An 11,826-nucleotide genomic window follows, 5' to 3' on the forward strand; every position below is an offset into this window, starting at 1 on the left:
AATTATACTTTTATCTGCATTAATGGTAGTTTTTCATAATTGGATTGCATGGGAATAGTGCACTGATAATTGAAATTGGCTTTGGACATATTATGCCCCCAATGTGTTTGACAAAATTCTTATAAAGATATGTTCATTGTGTTGACTTCTTTTAATGGAACTCTTGTATGTTTTAAAACTTGATAAAGGAAATGTGCATGGTTTAATGGCTTTGGAATGATAAATGCCTAATTGGTTATTCTTGTGAGAAATATAGAAGTATCCCATGTGTTTTAATATGGCAAATAGAAGAGCACTTGAAAGTCCTCTTAAGCCTATAAATGGTTGGCTATGGATGATACTTGCAAGTAAAGGTTGGTATAATGATGCCAATATTAATGGCCTTGGTTAATAAATGGATAATGATTTGGTTATTTAAAATATTTTAATTAGGAAATAATGGAAGGAGGTGTAGTTAAACTGTGGGAGGTGGAGGTCACGGGGGGGGGGGAGGGACCAAAACTAGAAATTCATATTTGTCGATATAAGGTTGGTCATGGTGATCGTGTGCATGATGTTACACTATATTTGGGGGATGTATTGGTCATCCTAAGATATATTTCCCTAATTGTGTGGCTACACTCACTGGGACACTTTCAGCAGAGGAGATGAACCCATATAGCCTATGGGTGGTTTAGGACGGCAAAGCTACACAGCCCAGGCAAAGGTTTTAAAGGCATGCTAAACCCAGTCCTTTTACTTGGCATGGTTATATTTATGGGTGTGATTGTATGCATATGGATGGTTTTACTTGGTTTTATAAATGAAATTATTTTATCCTTACACTCAGATCATACAAGCAGTTACTCGCTAACTTTCTCTACTTGTGGCTGTATACCCACGCTATGCATGAGCCGACTGTTCTACTGCTCTTACGTAGTGATTTACTTGGGGAAAAAATTTGGACTGAAGTGGTGATCTTCCATCATTTTGGAAGGCATTATTTCATGTTTTGGATATTTCAAGACATTTTAACTTTATTTTGGACATTGGTTTTGGCTATGGTTGGGGCATGTCCTAACTGGATTTCATTACTCTTTTGGTTAGAGGCTTTTTGGTACTTATATGCATTAGAATAGGTAGGATCGATATTGTTGTTAGCCTTGGCATAGGAATAATCTGGGAGGCTGTCATCATCGGACATAATTTCTCACTGTTCCATCATGTTTCATTTTGGGATTAATTACATTATGTTTTGGAATGTTCTTGGTTATGGACTGGTTTATGGACCTTGTTTGGGTATGGTTGATTATTGGTATGGGATGGTTGGACTCGGTTGGGTTTTTCATGATTATGATCTATTTTAGTGTCTTTATGTGAGTTGTTACATTATTTTGTTACATAGTTAAAATTTAGCCAACTTAAGGTAGGCAGTTGGAGGTTGGGTTGGGTAATGGAGGTAGTCTCTGTTCCTGGTCAGACTTGGGATGCCTATTACGACAAGGCCCTAGGACGGGTCATGTCAAGTTGGTATTAGAGCCTAGGTTCATGTTCAATTAGGTGTCCCCAAAGCCATTTCAAGTAGAGTCTCTTTTAGGGGTATGTGGCGCACCACACTCATAAGGGAAAGGCTACAAGGCATTTAATAATATTTCACTTTATTGGTATTCTATTTAAAAGCTTGGAGTCTGAGTCCTAGAATCTACCCTAATCCTTGGTTGTTTGTATTTTATCATGCCTCATAGATTTGGAACATAAGGAAATTTTTCTATCCCTTGTAAGGGTAATGATTATGGGGTGCATCCTACTTCTATGGTTAATCTTCAATCTCATAGTTCTATCCCTGATAGTTCTACAGTTCCATCGATTGCTATAAGTCCTTCTTGAGGTGAGGTGACTAATGCAGAATTCCATTAGTCTATTCATGCTATTTTGAAACTAGTGGTTGCTAAGGCTGAGAGGGATATATCTAGTGCCTTGTATGTTAAGGCCACAATGGTTGGCCAATTTATGAATATAGTTCCTCCCACTTTTTTTCTGGAGTGAAAGTGGAGGAGGATCTTTATGGATTCTTGGATGAGATCGATAAGATATTTTGGGTGATGTAGACTACTAATGTGGAGAGGGTAAACTTTGCAGCTTATCAGCTTAAAGATATTCCATATCAGTGGTATGATGGCAGGGAGAGGGATAGAGGGGATGTGGAGGAGTAATCCTTATGGGATGCCTTCTCTAGTGAATTTTTTGATTGTTTCTTTCTCAAGAGTTGAGGGAAGCAAAGATGGAGGAGTTTTTGAACCTCAAGTAGGGGAGAATGTCTGTCTAGGAATATGCCTTGAAGTTTCACTAATTGTCAAGGTATGCTCCTAATTTAGTGGTTGAAATACGGGCTAGAATAAGAATTTTGCTTCTAGGTTAAATCAAGATATAATTTTTTAGAGCAAGAGTGCCCTACGGATTAAAGATATAGAAATCTCTAGGTTGACTATTCACATACAGCAGGTAGACTATGAGTAAAGGAAAAACACAGAGTTTGAAGATAGGTAGGGTAAGAGGAACAGGTTTTCAGACTAGGGAGGCACTCAATCTCAGGGTGGTTGAGGTGGTGGCAAATGGCAGAAGAATAAGTGAGGGAGTTATAGTTCCTACTCTTCTGCTAGTACTCCTTACTAGTCTGGCGATAGGCGTCGTAATGATGGTGATAATTTTCGAGTACAGGGTGCCCAATCTCAAGCAAGCAGAGGTCAGACAGTTTTTTCATGCCCTCCTTATCGGATCTACACTTATCCTTACAAGGGTTATTGTGACGAACAAAAGGACAAAGGCTTCAACCATTCCCAGGCAGTCCATTGGCTCAGGGATTGCTAGTTAATAACGTTGCTATGGGTGAGAATAAGATTCCTATGGCTTAATCATCTTCTCCTATACCTATGTGGCATCTACTTCTGTTATTGGTCCTGGTTCTACTGTTGGTTAGAACAAGTTTTATGCCTTAGAATCCCATAGGAATCTGAGGCATCACCTGATGTCGTTATTGGTATGTTACAACTTTTCTCACATGATGTATAATATTTGCTTGATCTAGGGTCTACTATCTCCTATGTGACACTTTATATGGTTTTATCTTTTTGTTTTGATCCAAAAGTTTTTTTGGATCTTTTTTCTATTTTTATCCTTGTAAGTGACTTAGTTATTGCAAAGAGAGTTTATAGGGGGTATGTGGTGTCTGTTGGTGGCAAGCAGATCTTGGTGGATCTTTTTTAGTTAGATATAGTGAATTTTGATGTCATTTTAGGTATGGACTAGTTACACTCTTGTTATATATCCTTGAATTGTTAGACCCGTAGGGTTATCTTTATGTTTCATGGTAAGCTAGTTATAGAATGGGAGGGTCTTTCCTTAGATCCTAGGGGGTGGTTTATTTCTTATCTTAGAGCTTAGAGGTTAATCTTTAAAGGTTGTCTTTATCACATAGTCCGAACAAGAGGGTGTTTCCTTAGTTCCTAGGTTTAATGAGTTTCTAGAGGTCTTTCTGGATGATCTTCTTTGTGTTCCTCCAAATAGGGAAATAGAGTTTGGTATTGATCTAATTTTGTACACTCATCTAATTTTTATTCCTCCGCATAGAATGGCTTCAGTAGAGTTGAGGGAACTTAAGAATCTTCTTGATAAGGGGTTTATTTGTCCTAGTGTATCTTTTTGAGGTGCACTAGATTTGTTTCTATAGAAGAAGGATGGTTCTTTTCAGATATGCATTGACTATAGGCAGTTGAATAAGGTGACGATTAAGAACAAGTATCTTCTTCCAAGAAAGATGATTTGTTTGACTAGTTGCGAGGTTCCAAGTTCTTCTCTAAGATAGATCTTCGTTATGGGTACCACCAGGTAAAGATTAGGTAGGTGGATATACCTAAGACATCTTTTCGTACTTGGTATGGGCACTTTCAGTTCTTGGTGATATCATTTGGGTTAACTAATGCTCCGACAACGTTTATGGATCTGATTAATAGAGTTTTCCATTAGTATTTGGATCTCTTCATCATTGTGTTTATTTATGACATTCTAGTTTATTCGAAGAGTAAGGTGGATCATGCTAATCACCTCCGTGTGGTGTTACAGACCTTAATGGAACAACAGTTGTATGCCAATTTCTCCAAGAGTGATTTTTGGTTAAACGCTATAACTTTCTTGGGTCATATTATTCCTAGTAAAGGGATAATGGTGGATTCACAAAAGGTTGTTGTGGTGAAGAGGCGGCCCAAACCTATGACTCCATCTAATATTTGGATCTTTTTGGGTTTAGACGGGTATTACAGGTAGTTTAGGGAAATTTTTTCATCGATAGTTGCTTCTTTGACTAAGTTAACTCAAAAGAAGGTCAAGTTTTATTGGTCAAATGCAAGTGAAGGGAGTTTCTAGAAGTTAAAGGATAAGTTAATTTCGGGTCCAATCCTAACATTATTGGAAGGAAATAATGGGTTCGTTGTTTATTGTGATGTATCTTGAGTAGGGCTTGGTTGTATGTTGATGCTGCATAAAAAGGTGATTACCTATGCTTCCAGGTAGTTGAAGGTATATGAGAGGGATTATCCTACTCGTGTTTTGAAGCTATTGGTGGTTGTGTTTGCTTTGAAAATATGGTGGCATTATTTGTATGGTGTTCATATGGATATCTTTTTTGATTATAAGAGTCTACAACATATTTTCTCCTAGAAAGAGCTTAATCTTAGGCATAAGAGAAGGCTTGAGCTTCTCAAGGATTACAATATGAGTCTTCACTATCACCCAGGTAATGCTAATGTGGTTGTTGATACTCTTAGTAGGTTATCCATAGGGAGTTTGGCTCATGTTGAAAAAGAAAAGCGAGAATTAGTGAAGGATATTCACCGCTTGGCTAATCTTGGGGTATTCCTCTTGGACTCCAAGGATGGTGGTATGGTGGTTCATGAAGTGGTTTGATTATTTCTTAGTGCGGAGATTAAGGAGAAACAAGTGCTAGATCCTATCTTGATGAAAACAAGAGTGAAATTAGTAGGCAAAAGGTAGTGGTGTTTGAGATCAGTGATAATGATACTTTGCCGTACCAAATGGAGATGTGTGTTCCAGATGTCGATGGGTTATGACATAGGATTTTGGTTAAGGCGCACGAGTTGGGCTATGTTGTTCATCTAGGCTTAACTAATATGTATCATGATTTCAAGAAGATCTGTTGGTGGAATGTCATGAAGAGGGCTATGGGTAATTTTATGGCCAAGTACATGGTGAGTCAACAGGTCAAGGTTTAGCATATAAGGCCAAAAGGGTGGTATCAAAAATTGATTTTCCCAAATGAAAATGGGAAGTGATCAATATAGACATTGTTACTGGTCTTCCTTAGTCTCTATGTCAATATGATTTGATATGGGTCATTGTAGATATGATAACTAAGTCTTCACACTTTTTGCTAATGTGGACTACCTTCTCGGTGGAGGATTATATAAAGCTATATCTTCAGGAGAATGTGAAGCTGCATGGGGTACTTTTTTCGATTATTTCTGAGTGTGGCATGCAGTTTATGTCTCACTTTTGGTGATCTTCTCAGAGAGGGTAGGGGACTAAGGTATGTCTGAGTACTGCTTTCCATCCCCAAATAGATGGGCAAGTGGAGAAAACTATTACAACATTGGAGGATATTCTTTGGTCCTGAGTGATTGATTATAGTAGAAATTGGGTTGAGCATCTAACTTTGGTGGAGTTTTCTTACAACAATAAATATCATTCTAATATTGGTATGCCTTTTTTGAGGCATTATATAGTAGGAGGTGTAGATCTTCTATTGGCTGGTTTGAGCTTGGTGAGGTAGATATGTTTGTTCTTGAGTAGCTCACCAGGAAATGAAAAAGGTGAAGGTAATTCGGGATAGGCTTAAGGCTGCCTAAAGTTGCCGAAATTCCTATGCAGATGTTAGGCATAGAGACTTGGAGTTTGAGGTTGGGGATAAGGTTTTTCTCAAGGTATCTCCTATGAAGTGAGTAGTGTGGTTTGGCAAGTAGGGGAAGCTCAGTTCTCGATATATGGGTCCTTATGAGATTCTGCAAAAAGTTGGTAATGTTTCTTACGATTTGGAGTTTCCTTCTAGCTTGAGTTGGTTCATCTGGTGTTTCATGTTTCCATGTTGAGGAATTTCATTAGTGATCCTTCTTTGGTTATTTCTTTTGAAGGATTAGGTCTCGTGGATTCTTTGTCTTATAAAGAGGTTTTGGTTGAGATCTTGGATAGGAAGGTTCATTAGTTATGGACTAAATAGGTGGCACAGTTAAGGTTTTTTGGTAGAACCATAAGGTGGAAGAATCTACACGGGAGACCGAAGGGAAAATTATGTCAAAATATCCATATTTGTTTTCTGCTCCAGGGATTCGTGCAGAAGGTAGGTGTTTCAACACATCATTACTTTCAAAGTTTGCTAAATGAAAGATTTATGTCTTTACCTCTTTATTTTTGAACTATGTTAAAGATTTAGAATATATTTGATAATGAAAATGACTCGTGCGTATGGTTACCCCTACATTAACTGTCATTCGGGGATGAATGTTCCTAGTGGGGGAGACTGAAAAACACTAGTTTCTGGATAATATAAATTTTCCTGAAATTCTGATCTCTAGACCCAATATGACTCGTAGATACGAGTTGTATGTTAGGGTATGGATGGTATGGTATGGTTGTATACTGACCTGTGTTGGTTGGTGAGATGGATTTTGGTTACTTGAATAGATACGACTTAGGAGTACCCGTTGTATTGGTGGTTATAAATTATTTGGTTCATTAACATAATCTTATACTTGGTTACTTAGGTTAGATCTGAGTACGAGTAGCTCACCATGAGATGTAAGATATGGTACGAGTCGTACCCAAGACTCATATGGTGGATAGTGTGTAAATAATCCTTAGGTATAAATCTGTCAGGAGTATGGATGAAGGGTAAGAATAATGTATTGTGGTTACGACTTGGTTGGATGAGTCTTATACTAGACAGCATTTGGTCCAAGGGTGAAGGTTCAGGATACAAGTGGTGGATACCGATCATATAGGAGGGTACGACTCGTATGGGTCACTCGTATTCCTGTGACGGTAGTTTTGGATAATTGGATTGCATGGGAAAGGTTTATTTGTAATTGGAATTGTTTTGTTCATATTATGCCCCCAATTTATTTGACAAAATTCTTATAAAGACATGTTTATTGCATTGACTTCTTTTAATGGAACTCTTGCTTGTTTTAAAACTTGGTAAAGGAATTGTACATGGTTTAAATGGTTTGGAATGGTAAATGGCTAATTGATTATGCTTGTAGGGAACACAAAAGTCTCCTAACTGGTTTAATATGACAAATGGAAGGGCACTTGAAAGTACGCTTAAACCTATAAATGGTTGGCTATGGATGATACTTGCAAGTAAGGGTTGGTATGTCAATACCAATATTAATGGTCTTGTTTAATAAATGGATAATGGTTTGGTTATTTGGAAATTAGTTTTAATTAGGCAATAATGGCCGGAGGTGTAGCTAAGTCATGGAAAGTAGATATCTTAAGGGGACCAAAACTGGAAACTCACATTTGCAGTTATAAGGTTGGTCTTGGTGACTGTGTGCATGATGTCACACTATATTTGGGGAATATACTAGTCATCCCAAGGGACACTTCCCTGGTCTTGTGGCTACACACATTGGGGCCTTTTCAACAGGGAGAGCTGAACCCATATATTCCATGGGTGGTTTAGGACGTCAAAGCTACACAACCTATGTAAAGGTTTTAAAGGCATGCTAAACTTTATCCTTTTTCCCGGCATGGTTATATATATATGTGGTTTTGTTCATATTGATGTATTTAGTTTGTTTTATAAATGGTATTATTTTATCCTTACCTTGAGATCATGCTAGCGGTCACTTGCAAACCCCATCTACTGGCGTTCTGTATACCCATACTATGGAGGAATCGACTATTCTACTCCTTCTACATATTGATTAACTTGTGGACAACATTTAGACTGAAGTGGTGAGCTTCGATCCTTTTGGAAGGCATCACTTCATGTTATGGATATTTCTAGACATTTTGACCTTATTTTAGACATTGGTTTTGGCTATGGTTGGGGGCATGTCCCAACCGAATTTTATTACTCTTTCGTTATAGGCTTTATAGTACTTCTATATGTTAAAATGGGCGAGACCAGTATAGATGTGATCCTTGGCATTGCAATAAGACGGGAGGCTGGCATCATCGGACATAATTTCTCACCATTTTATTATATTTCATTTTGGGATTAATCATATTATGTTTTTGAACATCCCTGGTTATGGCCTGGTTTATGACCCTTATTTTGGTATGATTTTGTATGGTTAGATTATTGGTATGGGATGGTTGGACTCAGTTTAGTTGGACACGGTTGTGATCTATTCCCCGAGTCTTTATGTGAGCTATTACACTATTCCGTTACATGCTCAGAATTTACCAAACTCAGGGCATGCGGCTGGAGGTTGGGTTGGATAATGGGGGTGGTCTCCAGTCTTGGTCGAACTTGAGACGCCCATTATGACAAGGCGCCAGGGTGGGTTATGTCACCTTGGAATGAGGAATTTGTTCCATGATATCTTCTATAGAAACAAAGCAACTACCATATCCTAGTAATTATTTTGACATAGTCCATTGTTAAAAACGTCGATTAATTTGCATGATAATGGTGAGTATTTCTTTCATTGAACATGGGAACTTTTTTTTCTTAAATGTAATTGACCTAGATGTAATTGCTTTACTTTACTTAAGGGAATTGTATCTAATTATTTGGCTTTCAACATCACGTATGTTAATAGTGCATAAATTTACAAATAAGTAAAGCCTATAAAAAAGATAAGGATTTTTTGGAGATATGTGACAAATAAGTAAAGCTGACTTTTGGAATTTGCTAGAAGCTTACGACACAGGAAGTTCAAATAGTTGTATGGATTTAGCCACAAGAATATTCATGTCTTCAACATAATGCTTAGGAGAAACTTGTAAACTTATGTCATTTTGAGGAAGATTTAAATCCATCATAGAAAACAACACTGAGGAACTGTGTTACTCTTAGTGACACTTATCTTCTTTGAAGAAACTACCTCCTCAACCACAACGTCTTTCAGAGTAAACACAAAGCCTCAGTCTGATAGGTTTGTCAATTCTCTTCTTTGGTATAGTTATACATAATGAATTTTCATTTCTTAGCTCTGAAATCAATTATAGTAAATATATCCTTTATGATTGTACGCACGGTAAGAACATTAGATCATATATAGTGTTGTGAACTTTTTTCGTCAAGAAAATCCCTTTAGATTATCTATGATAAGGTAAAATAATATCAATATCATCTATATGGTGCATTTAATCCAGTTGTCCAACTATGCTTTATTTTTCTGCATTTATATTGCATTAACTTTAAAGGCTAATTCTTGGAAACTATGTCGTTGCCTTGTCCATCAGAAAAATGCTTCCCAAAAACTATTTTCTTTGAAGAATTTTTACACTTTTTCTATACCTGCAGTTCCACTTTGTTGCTTCCTAGATTTATTGAGATCAGGAAACACAATCAGGGCTCCATCAATAGCATGAACACCATCTTGATCATCATCTAAAGTTTCATCCATAACAACTTCCTTTCTAAATTATCTGCCAGTGAGGTAACATCTTCTATTCTATTGGTTCGCCATAATTATCTACCATTGTATATGGTCCGTAATATAAAATTTTATATCCATCCTGTTGGTTCTGAAATTTCACAACATAGTACCCCTTGTCGTGTAAGAACAATTATTGTAAAGCTAAAATTTAAGTCATCTTTCCATGGCCTACCTCTTCCTTATTTCATCTTTATTGATTTGTGTTATATTGGCGAGAAGGCCTAAGAACCTTTTTGTTTGGTAAAAGGCAAAATTTTATTAGAAATAATATTTATTAAAAGGCATTGGGGCATTAGTGCCCACGAGTAAACTAGTAGAATTTGGAGTATAGACAATAGCAAACATATTCCCAAGATGCTTAAATGTTCCTGTCTCTATCTTTGTTTTTAGTATGTACCATAGGCAAGGTGCTTAATGCTCATTCAAGTGTTAATCTTCAATTTTTCTTGAATCATATAGAAGACCTCTTTTAGGCTTATGATGGATTTTTACCTATGTTAACATTTTACAGTAGTTCTCACTTTATCCCAAAGAAAATCTATGTAGTTTTGTTGATCTGGTTAATGCTTATATTTTCTTCTTCTTCTTTAATAAAAAATGCAAATTGAAAGGACATGAGTACTTTTTTCATATTCATCTCATAGTTGAACTTATTTTTTAATTTTGTGTACTTGTTTTATCTGTTGGCTAAGTCAGTTATCCATTTCTATACTGTATTTCAATTATTTGCTTCTTATGTATATTAAATTATATACTAATAGTTATTAATTGGTTTCCCAAAATTTTGTTCTTACAAACTTCTCTGAAGATTGAAGTAACAAGTGAAGATGCAAGTTCGGAGAATGCACAAGTTTGATATTATTTCTCTTACAACACTATATAAACTTGACATCAAATTCTAGCTCAGGATATAAATTGGTTAATTTTTTTTTGTTTATTAAATATTGAATTGACATCATATTCTAGTTCGGGATGTTAATTGGATAAGTTTTTTCTATTTACCTAATATTGAAACTATATTTATCATCCATCAATATTTTCAGTAGAAATTTTATCTTTAGTAATGAAATATACAATTTTTATAATTTAAGTAGCAATCTCGGATGACTTAGTTACTCATCTCTAAAGTTTAATTTAGGATAAAACAGTCCCTTCTGTCTAAAGATTAATCTAGGATGAGTTATTCATTCATCGTGATATAGTAATTTAGGACCAGGCAATTACTCATCGCAAAAAAGGTTTAGCGACAAAAAAATAACTACTTTTTAAAGATGAAAATCTTCTATTTGAGATGATATATATAGTCTCTAAATGTGTTTTTGAGATCGGATATATTATCATCTCTAATGACATTTAACGACCAGTTAGAGTACCTCATCGTAATAGACCTTTAGCAAAGGAGGCTATTAGAACGAGCCGCGACCATCATTTTCCCATCCTAATAGAGCATTTGCAACCGAAAGTGGACTTTTAGGGAGGGGAATTCCTTTCCCTAGAGGCTATTGTTCTTGTAGTGTGATTTACGTGTATAAATCTCATTCCCAATTCTCAATTTAGATAGCGACATATAGAAACCGGGTATGGGTATAAACAGTCCATTTTAGATCCTTTTAGCTTATTCTTAGTGTGATTTTAGGTGGGATTTAAACTTGTAGATGAATTGGGGAGTTTGGATAACAATTATTCCATGATTTTCCTTTGGATTCATGGTAAGATTCCTTTAATTTAATGATAAATTCATAGTAATTAGGGCGTTGAATTCATAAACTTTAAGGTTTGATTTGAGAACTAATTTATGCTCAACTTTTGAACATAAATTCCTGGTCCTTCGAGGCACCTGGTGAAAGTTTCAATTTTTTATTCCCTTAACGGACCCCACAAGACCATTCCTGACCTAAAATTTTACCCGACCCTTAACTTGGAAATATGGGTCATGTCTTACTCTTAATAATGCATAGATTATGATTTTTATAGCGTAGTACATTTTATTTGGGAGTGATTCATGGATTTGTGATTTGGCTTTAAGATAGGCTTCTATCTACTCTTCTCTGTAAGATTATGTGTCTTATATATTGTATGTAAATGTGAATGCTAAGATTAATTATGCGTAGAACCCCATGACTTAATCTTGATTATTTAGGTTTGGATATTTGATAAGGGATTT

Source organism: Capsicum annuum, chromosome 3, assembly GCF_002878395.1.
Source record: "Capsicum annuum cultivar UCD-10X-F1 chromosome 3, UCD10Xv1.1, whole genome shotgun sequence".
NCBI lineage: Eukaryota > Viridiplantae > Streptophyta > Magnoliopsida > Solanales > Solanaceae > Capsicum > Capsicum annuum.